The sequence below is a fragment of the Saimiri boliviensis genome, chromosome 18 (genome assembly GCF_048565385.1).
Source record: "Saimiri boliviensis isolate mSaiBol1 chromosome 18, mSaiBol1.pri, whole genome shotgun sequence".
In the NCBI taxonomy this organism is placed as follows: Eukaryota; Metazoa; Chordata; class Mammalia; order Primates; family Cebidae; genus Saimiri; species Saimiri boliviensis.
Window position 1 is genome coordinate 46,539,783 of NC_133466.1, and position 12,939 is coordinate 46,552,721.

At 47.7% G+C, this 12,939-nt stretch overlaps 1 long non-coding RNA gene and 2 pseudogenes across 2 annotated transcripts in view; 1 reads left to right on the plus strand and 2 right to left on the minus strand.

Moving 5' to 3' along the window:
• Positions 1 to 12,939, minus strand: part of LOC141581980 (uncharacterized) — a 1,111,619-nt gene that overhangs the window by 7,440 nt on the left and 1,091,240 nt on the right. The gene's annotated exons all lie outside the window — the stretch shown is intronic.
• LOC141582041 (Krueppel-like factor 4 pseudogene) lies at positions 1,363 to 4,423 on the plus strand (annotated as a pseudogene).
• Positions 7,453 to 12,495, minus strand: LOC141582062 (telomeric repeat-binding factor 1 pseudogene; annotated as a pseudogene).

The window sequence follows — 12,939 nt, forward strand, 5'->3', positions numbered from 1 at the left end:
TCGGGTGAACAACACTGTACCCCAAAGAAATAAATGACAGCACTTCAAGAAAAGACTTCCTGTGGAAAGCAGCTTTACCAGCCAAAAAAAAAAAAAAAAAAAAGGAAAGCGAGGACACCACTCCAAAAGTCTTGCTGCGCTTCCGTGAAAGGACGCCCGGTGAGATCATCTGAGAAGCCCCAAAGACCCGCTCCCGCCAGCGGGATTCCTCCCGGCGCCCCGAGAGGAGGGCTGCGGCGGCCGCGGGGAGAGGAACCCGGCGCAGGGACTCCAGCCCGGCGGCCGCCCCGGCCGGCTCGCCCAGCAAACGCTGCGGAGGCCCCTGCGCGCGTCAACCCAGCTGCGCGCCGGGGTCCCGAACTCCCCGCCCGCGGCCTGGCGCGGCGCCCTCACCTCACAAACGCTGGTGGACTTCCCGGCAAACCTTCACTTCCCACAAGCATGGCGGCCGCCACGCCCCGCGCCTCCGCCCTCCGCAGCCCGCCCGCCTGTCCTGCGTTTCCAGAAGCGCCGCACTCACTGAGCGGCTCCCAGCGGCGGCGCCACCCTGCCCTCCCCTCCCCTCCCCAGCCCTCCCCTCCCCTTCCCTTCCCAGCCCTCCCCTCCCCTCCCCTCCCCAGCCCTCCCCTCCCCTCCCCTCCCCTCCCCTCCCCTCCCCAGCCCTCCCCTCCCTTCCCTTCCCCTCCCCTCCCCAACCCTCCCCTCCCCTCCCCAACCCTCCCCTGCCCTCCCCTCCCCAGCCCTCCCGATCCCTCCCCTCCCCTGCCCTTCCCCGCCCCAGCCCCTCCCCCGCTACCGCCCCCTCCCCGCTCCTCCCCTGCCCTTCCCCTCCCCCGCCACCGGCCCCACCCCGCCCCTCCCATCCCCGCCCCACCACGCCCTTCCCCTCCCCTCCCCTCCGGCACCGCCGCTGTCTCAGCCACCGCCCACCGCCCCCCTGCGGCCGCTTGGTCCTCCGCTCCGGCCCCGCCTCCGAGAGCCCCAGGCGCAGGCGCAGCGGGGCCTTAAAGGGGCCGCCACCTCCACCGCACAGCCGGGTTAGGCCAGAGTGGGCGGCAGCTGGAGCCGAGTCCCAGGAACAGCTGCGCTCCCAGAACGGGAGAGATCCACTCGAAGGTTTTGGGTTCCAACAGAGCAGAAGATGAAGAACAGAGGAATTAAAAGTGAGAATCCCTCCTCAGAGGGTTCCTGGGCCGTGTTCCTTGGCAGTTCGGGGGTATTTGCAGTATTGATCTGAAATGCTGCAGCTCCACGGGACGGGACGTGCTTTCGGATGCGGTCCTTGTCTTCTGCCTTAGACGCGCCCTCGGGGGCAGCCTCGGTTTCCGGTCCCCGTCCATTGGCCACCTTCCCTGTCATTGCTTTGAGGGAAGAGGAAACAATTTTCAACATTGAAACTTGCCAGGGTGTCTAAGAACCTGTCTGTAGATGAGCTGCCTAAAGATCACCGGGGAAGACTTTTTTAATGCAGATTTTCTGTTGCAAGAATTTATAATTCTCTAAATCTACCTTAAGGCCCGGAAAGAATCAAGAAAGCCTAAGGAATCTGCACATATTAAGAGTTTTTCCAAGTTTCCCAGAGAGAAGGAGCGGGCGCGTGGGGAGCAGAGGCCGTGGCAGGCAGCGGAGGCACCAGGAGCCGCCGAGTGACCTCGCCGCCCCTCCGGTCCCCTCCCCACCCACAGGCCCATGACCCGCGCCTGTGGCCTCTGCGCACCCAGACTCCGTGCATCCAGACTCCAGCTCCCCAGACTCCGTGCCCTGCAGCACCCACCAGTTCTCCACCGTGGCAGCCTCACCGAGTGGCACCTCCTGCCCACTGCCCTGGCCACAGCCCCTGCGCCCACGGCAGCAACCCAGGTGACCATGATAGTGGTGGAGGACGCTGGTGAGTGGAAGACAGGGCAGCCCGGCCACCGGGCCTACTTTCTTGCCTTGCTGATTGTCTATTTTTATAAGATTGTCTACTTTTCTAAGAGCTTTGTAAACAAAGAAACTTTTTAAAAAGGATGACTCTAATTTATATTTAATCTAAAGAAGAAGGACGTCAGGCAACTTGGGGGTTTGGGTTTTGGCTTCGTTTCTAAGTCTTCTCTTCGTTGACTTTGGGGCTCAGGTGCCCCAGATGCTTCGGGCTCCTGAGGACCTTCTGGGCCCTCACATTCATGAGGCAGCCACCTGGGGGGTCTGACAGGGCTGTCAGCGAGGCGCTGCTCCCACCTTTCTCCACGTTGGCGTCTGGCCGGGCGGGAAGGGAGAGGACACTGTGTTAAGCAGGTGCTCCAAATAACCCGATTAGCCGCTGGCAGGAGGAGCTCTCCCACATGAAGGACTTCCCCCAATGCTTCCTGGCCACGCCAGGACCTAGTGGTGGCGACCGTGGCCACAGACCTGCCGGAGCCCCTGCAGCTTGCGGCGGTAGCAACCTGGCCCCCTGCCCCGGAGAGAGACCGAGGAGCTCGGCGGCCTCCTGGACCTGGGCCTTGTCCTCTCCGGTCCGCTGTCCATCAGCAGTCAGTGGCCGCCACTGTGCCCTTGTCCGCGTCCGCGTCTTCCTCGTCGTTCCCGTCGAGCAGCGGCCCTGCCAGCGCACCCTCCACCTGCAGCTTCGGCTGTCAGATGCCGGCGGGGCGACCCAGGCGTGGGGACCCCACGGGCGGAGGCCTCCTCTGTGGCAGAAAGTCCGCTCCCCCTCCGACGGCTTCCTTCGACCTGGAGGACATGCACAACATGAGCCCCTCTGGCGGCTCTGCGGCGGACCTGCTGCAGCCGCAGTTGGAGCCGGGGTCCACTCCACCGCTGCAGCTGCAGCTGCCAGCTGTTGGGGTGACTGGCAAGTTCGTGCTGAAGGCGTCACTGAGCGCCCCCGGGCAGCGAGTACACAGCCAGTTGTCATCAGCGGCAGCGAAGACGGCCCTGACAGCAGCCACCTGGTGGTGGTGGTGGCGGCCCCCACAACGGCGGCCCGCAGCGCCCGTACCCCAAGATCAAGCAGGAGGAGTCTCCTCGTGCACCCACTCAGGCGCTGGACCCCTCCCAGCCATGGCCACGGCGGGCTGCACACGACGTCCCCCTGGGGCGGCAGCCCCCAACCCCTGGGACCTGAGGAACTGCTGAGCAGCAGGGACTGTCACCCTGCCCTGCCACTTCCCCGGCTTCCATCCCCACCCAGGGCCCGATTACCCATCCTTCCTGCCTGACCAGACTCAGCCGCAAGTCCGCCGCTCCATGACCAAGAGCTCAAGCTGCCGGGTTCCTGCCTGCCGAGGAGCCCAGGCCAAACAGGGGAAGACGATCGTGTCCCAGAAAAGCACGGCCACCCACACAAAGAGTTCCCATCCCAAGGCACACCTGCGAACCCACACAGCTGAGAAACCTTACCACGGTGACTGCCAGGGCTGTGGATGGAAATTCGTCTGCTCAGATGAACTGACCAGGCACTACGGTAAACACACTGGGCAACGCCCGTTCCGGTGCCAGAAACGCCACCGAGCATTTTCCAGGTCAGACCACCTCGCCTTGCACATGAAGAGGCATTTTAAATCCCAGACAGTGGATATGACCCACACTGCCAAGGGAGAATTCAGGTTTTTGTTTGTTTCTTTACCTTTTCACCTGGTCTTCCCGATGAGGGGCGGAGCCCAGCCAGAAAGCACTACATTCATGGTCAGGTTCCCAGCTGAGTCAACTTGTGAGTGGATAATCAGGAAAAACGAGGAATCCAAAAGACAAAAATCAAAGAATCGATGGCGTCTGTGACTGGATCTTCTAGCATTCCAATTCTAAATCCAACTTGAATATTCCTGGACTTACAAAATGCAAGGGGGTGATTACCCCCTTTCTCTAAGCAAAGTGTAAAAAGGAATCAAGCCCCTTCTTCCGGGCCAAGAGAATTTTGAGCGTTAGCTGTCTCTTGGTCACTGGCAACAAAGAACTCCTGATTCTATCTCAGAGTGTGGCACTTTCCTTACAACTCGCTTGGTTACAACATTAGCAGTGTGAAAACAGACTAACGCCTGCACACGTAGGTCTAAGTTAAATGAAAATTGACGGAAGAAGCAATGTCACGTGAACAGTAAGCCTAAGGGGGTTGAAAGCATTATATTGCTACCGGTTATATTACTACCAGTAAAGAAGAGATTTTCAAATGAAATGTATTACCAGAGATTAAAAAAACAGAGAGAGAGACATTTCACAATAACAAAAGCATCAATCCAACAAAAAGACATGCAATCAGAAATCCGCCCAATAGCTTAACTTCAGAGTTCACAAAGAAATGGATAAAATTACAGAGAGAAATGGAGAATTCTATGAGCATGATTAGATATGTTAAAACTTTAGCAATAAATTTAAAAACTATAGAAAATTCCAACAAAGAACTAGAAAAACAAAAACATTAACCACACAGACTTTATGTATATAAATACATATGAACATCAGTAAAAAATTTTTATTGTCTCAAGTGTGAATTATACATTTACCAAGAGAAACTATAACTCAGGCCATCAAACAATACATTTGAAAATATTGAAACCATACAAGACGTAGTTTCAGACCATATGAAAACGCATTAGAAATTGGTAGCAATAAGGTGATCCTGTGGACTGAATGTTTTGGTCATTCCCTAAGTTCATATATTGAAACCTAATCCCTAATGTGATGGTGTTTGGAGGTGGAGCCTTTAAGAGGTGATTAAGTCATGAGGGCAGATCCCTTATTAATTAGGTTACTGTTCTTATAAAAGGGACTTCATTCAGGTCCTTTGCCCCTTCCACCATGTAAGAACACTGAGAAAAGACACCATTTGTGAATCTGGAAACACCTGAATCACACACTCATTCTGCTATTGTCTTGACCTTGGACTTCCCAGGCTCTGGAATTGTGAGAAATAGATTTCTTTTGTTTATAATCCACACAGACTATAGTATTCTGTTACAACAGCCAAAATGGACTAAGATACATGATTGTAAAAATACCAAGTATTTAGAAATTAAACATCAAAACTCTAAATGACAATTTTGTCAAAGTAGAAATCACAAGAGAAATTAGGAAATCCTCTAAACTGAAGGATATTAAAGTAAAATAAATCAGAATCTATGGTGTGCAGCTGAAATAATAGAGAAAAAATGACATTTTTAAGTACCTCTATTAGAAAAGAAGAAGATGTCAAATTAGTAACTTAGCTTCTGCCATAAGAAATGAAAAGGAACATGCAGAGGAAGGAAATGATAATGAAACTGAAATCAATTACTTAGAAAGATAAATAAAATTAACAAATCCTAAACTTGCTTGTACGGGAAAATAATCAGTAAATTTTATAAAACCCTAACTAGATTGATCAAGACAAAAAGATACAAATTAACAATAACAGGAATAAAAGAACATCAGACCACTGTGACCTTCAGGTCAAGAAAAGGAATATTAATAATTTTATGCCAATAAGCTTGACATCCAAATGAACAATTTCCTTGAGAGAGAAAATTCATGAAAACTGATCTAAGAAGAAATAGAAAATGTGACCAGCCATATATAAATTGTAGAAATTGAATTTGTAATTGAAATCCTTCCCATAGAGAATACAAAAGGTCCAGAAGGCTTTGCTGATGAATTATATGAAACACACAGTTGAAAATAGCATCAATTTTACACACACCTTTTTAGAAATTAAAGGAGGCAACTCTTTTCAACTGGATTTATGAGGCCAACATTACTCAGATTAAAAAAAGAAAATGCAGACAACAAAATTAGAAGAAAAAAGAACCAAGAACAATGATTTCTCTCGAACAAAGACCAAAAATTCAGTGCAAGAAGTTAATAAATTCAAATACACATTTTAAAAAAATATGTCACTCCAGATTGGTTTATGGGGAAGTGTTTGATTCAAATAAACTGCAAATTAAATAACACAACTCAATTAATACAATAAAAAACAGGCCGGGTGCAGAGGCTCACTCCTGTAATCCCAGCATTTTGGGAGGCCAAGGTGGGTGGGTCACTTGAGGTCAGGAGTTCCAGACCAGCCTGGCCAGCATGGCGAAATCCTCTCTCTACTAAAAATACAAAATTAGTCGGGCATGGTGGTGGAAGCCTGCAATCCCATGTACTCAGGAGGTTGAGGCAGGAGATCTTTTGAACCCAGGAGGCAGAGGTTGCAGTGAGCCAACATCACATCATTGCATTCTACCTGGGCAACCAGAGCAAAGCTCTGTCTCAAAATAAAAATTAGCAAAGTAATACCATGTTCAGGCATCAATTTTTTAATAGTGTGTATAATTTCTACACTAAAGTCTACAAGCACTACCGACAGAAAGTAAAGAAGATCAAAATTAACAGAGAAATTGCGTATTCAAGAAGTGGAATATCCAGTGTTATTACTTCTCCAAGACTGAGCTGTTAAATTAAGTGCATTTTCAATTAAGACACCAGTGAGCTTTAAAGGAAATGTTAAAAGAAATTGGCAAGCTGAAGCTACCATTTCTATGAAAATATAAATAAGTTCGAATAGCTGAAATAACTTTAAAAAGAAGGAATTTGGAGGATGCATATTGAGTAATTTCAAGATTTACTATAAACCTCTAGTAATAAAAAGCAGTGCGACATTGTTATAAAATAGGCTTAAATCAATGGAATAGAATAAAAAGCCCATGAACAGACCCACACAGACGCGGCCGATCCCAACCGTGACGTGGGGTAGGGGCGCCCTCTTGTGTTCAGACGCCTTTCCTGCTGCCGGGAGCCCAGGGAGACCCAGGGGAGGTCTCGGCTGAGCAGGTGAGGATGGAGCTAAGGGCCACCGTTCTCAGCCCTGTGGCCACAGGGGGGCGTCGCCGCGCAGCTGTCAGATTCTTCTTTTAAAAAATTATCCATGTTTCTGATTATATATAGTATATAATAAGATAACAAATGCAGGAACCATGGGAAAGTCACGTATAAAACCTTAATAGGAAGTAAAATACAGATTACAACACACTACCATTTGATTTTTATGCAAATGCTTTATTATTCCAATATTTTTACTCACTTGCTAAATAAAGCACACAAGTCAATATGCTCAATAATTCTGTGAGTTTAAATCTTTAAAAAATGCAATGTTAGTGAAAAACCAAAACTGCTTAGCAAGGTATGTATGGCCTTGTTTATTACCTATCATAGACGTCAAGGTGCTCATAGTCAATAGCTATTTAAACTTTACACAATATTATTTTTGGCCCGATATTGATATGTTAAATGAATGTATCAGAGAATCTTATATTTATGGCAACAGGTTATATTATGTTTATGGCATCAGGCTATACAGATCTATTCAAAACCATTTTTGTCAAAGTTTAAACACTGGAACAAAAGTCAAATTGTTTCCAAGTGAGACGCAAAATGACTCTTGCTAATAGTACAGATTTTGTTCCATGGGTAATAATAAAATTTATTTTTATTTTAGATCCAGGGAGCACATGGCAGGCTTGTTAGCTGGGTACACTGCACTGCTGAGGTGTGGGGCACAGATGATCCATTGCCCAGGTAGTGAGCAGAGCACCCGGTAGGCAGTTTTCAGCTCTCACTCCCACCCTCCCTTCCCAGTGTCTATTGTTCACTTGTGTCCTTGGGTATTACTGTGTTCAAGTTTTTTTTTCTTTACATGAAACCATTGAAAGCAAAAGACTGTCATGCTTATAGGTTACTTTGTACATTTATCATTCTATTAATACATGTCTTAAGTAATTAAGTAGCATATTAAGGCCATAAACCAAGTCATTATCTCATACCAAAGGACTATTGTTATTCAATCATCTAGCAAATTCATTTTAATGGGTTACGTTACAGGGTTGAGGTCAGCCTACAGATACAAAATAGGTTAATTAAATTTTTTTATATCAGCTTTTAATTTTTTCATTGGAACATGATTTGTGCGTGGGAATGCTAATGTAGCAGGCTTCAACAAATTTACAGTTTATCAAAATAAAGTTCTTAAAGAATACGATAGCATATACTTTAACTCTTATAGTACAAACCCTCATATTAATTGATGGTCACAGAAAAATACTGTAACAATGTAAAGTTTTAAAATACATCAATGATGCAAGTTTCAAACAAAACGTAGCAACCAAAATACTTAATTGTCCTTTCACCAAGCTTTTACAAACACAATCAGTCTTCACTGTCTGAGCAAATCCATTTTAGTTTCTTCATTGTGCCTTTTAACATGACATTTGTCAGGTTGTTGAATTTATACTGCAACAGTACTTTAGATGTTACCCTCTCGAAATTTCCTCACTCCAGAGCTCAAATTCTTGTCTTCTTCCCAAAGCCACATCTGTCTTTTTCTAGCTCAGTGCTTTTCAGGAGTCACCAGCTGACCCTTTGAAACAGGTATCGTACTTTCACTGGCTCTTCTGCTTTCTTGTTTCTTTTTTGCACTTTGAAGAGTTCCTACTCTTCTTTCTTTCTTATTAAGGTCTTGTTGTTGGGTTCCATGTTTCAACTTAGATAAGCAAAGATTCTTGTGAGACCTTTTTCTTGTATCCAAATTAGCTTCGGTTTCCATTTCAGCATCATTACCATTGGGTTTCTCTTGAGAAGTTATTGTTCTCGCTCTTTTACATTCTATGCTTTTGCGGCTGCCTTCATTAGAAAGGTGGATGATTTTTCACTTAGCACATAATTCACATAACTCTTTATTTACTCCATGGAATGAAATGTATCTTTCTGAGAGATTATCATAAGCAATTTCCTTTTTAAAGACATATAAGAATTTGGATCACCGAATTTTTTTTTTTTTTTTTGAGACGGAGTTTCGCTCTTGTTACCCAGGCTGGAGTGCAATGGCGCGATCTCGGCTCACCGCAACCTCCGCCTCCTGGGTTCAGGCAATTCTCCTGCCTCAGCCTCCTGAGTAGCTGGGATTACAGGCACGTGCCACCATGCCCAGCTAATTTTTTTTTTTTTTTTTTTTTTTTTTTTTGTATTTTTAGTAGAGACGGGGTTTCACCATGTTGACCAGGATGGTCTCGATCTCTTGACCTCGTGATCCACCCGCCTCGGCCTCCCAAAGTGCTAGGATTACAGGCGTGAGCCACCGCGCCCAGCCCACCAAATATTCTTTCAAAGACTTCTGCTTCTTTAAAGTTGCCATTTTCCATACAAACAGCGATAGCCTGAATTTCGATTAAATTCTCTATTTCGTCGTGAAGTTTGTCCTGTTCCTTTTCCACTGAACCCCAGATCATCAGGGCTGTTCCAAGGGTGTCATTCGTTCATCATTTTCAAACTGTGCATCCAGGTTTTTTGCTGCTGCAATTCGTATCAAAAACTGACCTATGTGCGCAGTTCTCAATGGATAAGCGGTTGGACTGGGTGGTCCGTGAAGAACAGCCTCGGTGCTGCCGTGGGCGAGAGTCCTCGGAGCGGCTGAGAAAACAGAGCATGCAGCCGGCAGCCACGGCCTTGGCCTCGGCCACAAAGCCGGGTCCTTCCCCTGGGCGCCCCCAGCCGCGCCTGGCACCGAGCGGCTCCTCTCCGTGTCGCCCCGTTTCTGCCCGGCAGCTCCCCCATCCGCACGGCCGCGGGCCGCGCTCGGATTCTGCGGAGCAGCGGAGGGAGGAGCGGGGGTGGGTCAGGCAGAGACCCGGAGCCGGGCTGGGCATCGGCGGGGTGAAGCGGCCTCTGGCAGCCGGGGACCCCACCCGCGGGAGGAGCGGGAAGCTCTGGAGCCGCCCCTGAGTTTCTGTCTCCTCATCCCCTCTCCAGCCCTCCGGGCCCACCCTCCAGAAACCCGGAAAGAAGAAACGTTTTCTTCTGCTCCTTCTTCCTTTTCAGCGCTCCTGCTTCCTGTGACAGCAGTGACACGTGCGCAACTTCTTCCCGGGAAGGGCGCCCGAGGCGTGATCACGCGCTCATTTCTGGCAGAGGAACTGGGGTATGGGGAGGGCGGAGAACATGGTGAAAAGTCCCTCTCGTGGGCAAGGCCCTCTCCAGTGACCGCCCAGTTTACCCAGGTGTGGCTGTGCGGTGGGGCCAGACCGAGGCCCGCCCAGGCATCACGGTTTATCCAGCACCCCAGGTGTCCATACCTCAGAGCCTCTGCACAGCCACTCCCCTGACTGGAACTCATCTCCAGGGCTCCCTTCCCCGCCCCCCGCCCCACGTTCTCCTCATGCCCACCGGAGCCTGTCTCTGCACTGCCCACTTGGCACCTCCCATCCCCCTCACCCCATCCTGCTTTGTTTTTGTTCGCAACCCTTTTACTAACATTTAAGAATTCTTTACTTATTTGTTTTGAGAGACACGGTTGTGCTGTTACCCAGGCCGGAATGCGGTGGTGCAATCTTGGCTCACCATAGCCTCAAACTCCTGGGCTCAAGTGATCCTCCCACCTCAGCCTCCCAAGTAGCTGGGACTACAGGTGTGTGCCATCACACTCGGCTAGTTTTGTATTTACTTTTGGTACAAACGGAGTCTTGATATGTTTCCCAAACTGTTCTCAAACTTCTGGCCTCAAGTGGTCCTCCTGCTTCAGCCTCCCAAAGTGCTGGGATTACATACATTTGTGCCCAGCTATGATTGTATTTATTTTAATTGCTTATACTCTTTCTGTCCTCTAGCATACATGCTTTATGAGGACAAGGACAGTGATTTTGATTGTTCACAGCTGCCTCGAACAGTGACTGTTACTTTAAATATACTTGTTGAGTGAATAAATGAATGAATGAATGCGCACATAGACTCATACACCATTGCACACAGACAAAAAGATGTTGTCACACATATTGACACACATTCTTACTCAGACACTCTCGACACAATGACACATCCACACACAACTGACATTCTCATGCACATGCTCTTGAATGCTTTGAAAGGCCTGATATATTTTTTTTCTTCTCTCTCTCACTCTTTTTTTTTTTTTTTTTTTTTTTTTTGAAACATGGTCTTGCTGTGTCACTGAGGCTAAATTGCAGTGGTATGATCACAGTTCACTGCAACCTTGAACTCCCAGGCTGAAGCAATCCCCCCACTCAGCTTCCCAAGTAGCCAGAACCACAGGCACCTGCCACCAGGCTCATTAATTTTTTAGTGTGTTGTAGAGATGGGGTCTCGCCATGTTGCCCAGGCTGCTTTCAAATACCTGGCCTAAAGCGGTCCTCCCAGCTCAGCCTCTAAAAGCTCTGGGATTGGATATGAGTCACCTCAGCTAGTCTTGAAGTTTAATTTTCATTCAACATGACGTTGTGAACATTTCTCATGTGTTTATGTAGTATTAGCTTTAATTTTTTTCTCCAAGTTATTTAAAAAATTTCAGAGTCCAAAAGTTGGAAAGAATACAATCGTCACCATAGATCTAATTATTTCCTTTGTGTATGTAATAAATTATATTTCCACAATTTTTGCTGAAACATTAGGCAATCACTTGCCAACAACATGACCTTCATTTCTAAATACTTTGGTGGTCATCTCTTAAAAAATAACCTGTTTCCGACAACAATATTATTATTACACTGAAGAGAGTTACTACAATTCCCTAATATTACAGAATTTCAAAGTGATGTGAAATTGCCTTAACCGTTTCCCGCATGTCTTTCTTGTGGAGGTGAGCAGCGCTTGGGAGCTCCAGCCCTCTCTGAGTTTCTGTTCTCCCTGCAACTTCTCTCTCCAGCCCCTTGAGACCAACATTCAGGGAAACTGAAAAGTAGGAAAATTTTCTTCTACTCTCCATTGCTCAGTTGTATTTTATTTTTTAGGGTCCCATTTACTTAGTTTTCTTTTATTTGGGAAAAACACCTCCACGTCCACATAATATTCCAAGGTGCGGAGCTATATATTGGCATTATGAAATCTGAGCACAGCTCCCCTGGGCCTTGGTCCCCTCAGCAGGGCAGAAGAGGGCTCCTGTGCTGGGATCCACGGGGGACCCAGACGTGGCACCCCCTGAAGAAGGCATCAGGGTAGACCTGAGACCTAGAATGAGCTCACTTCCTTTCCTTGGGGTCAAGAATCAATCCTCTAAGAAGCCCGCTGTGTCAGGAACTGCAAACTGTCATCAGGTGGTCAAGAAAGGTCCACACAGCACGGAGACCCAACCACTCCACCATCCTCACTTCCATGGACAGAGCCCAGGTGAGAGCCACCCCTTCTCCTCCTCCCCTGTCTCCCACAGCCTCAGCACCATCGTCTTCCTCAAGCCCACCACGACTGAGCTTATCACGCCCTCTCCCTGTTTGTGTCAGTCACGCTGGGTCCCCCACATACTCTGCACTTGAATCCACGAGGCTCTGCACACTCCTCTTCTGTCCACATCATCCTCCCTCCCCAACTCCACAAATCTTCCCACTGCACCCCCTGGAATTCTCAGTCCATGATCAGCAAAACCTCCACATTCTCTCTCAGGATGTCCCTGCACCTCGCAGCTCCAGCAGAAACCTGGGTTTCCTGGAGGACACAGAACCTTGTGTCCTCCTTGAAAATTTGAAGTTTAAAACTATGGACTGCTTCACGAACTTGCATGTCACCCTTGTGTAGGGACCATGTCCTTGTGTGTTCCTTGAAAATTCTGGACGTTAGACATTGTCAGATGGATAGATTGCAAAACCTTTCTCTCACTTTGTAGCTTGTCTGTTCACTCCGATAATAGTTTCTTTTGCTGTGCAGGAGCACTTTTATTTAATTAGATCTCATTTGCTAATTTTGGCTTTTGTTGCAATGGCTTTTGACATTTCCTTCATGAAATTGTTGACTTTTCCTATGTCCTGAATGCTATTGCCTAGATTTTCTTCTAGAGTTTTTATAGTTTTGTGTTTTACAATTATGTCTTTAATCCATCGTAGTTAATTTTTGTCTAAGGTGTAAGGAAGGGGTCCAGTTTCAATTTTTTGCATATGGCTAGCTAGTTCTCCCAGCACCATTTATTAAATAAGAAACCTTTTCCCGGTTGCTTGTTTTGGTAAGTTG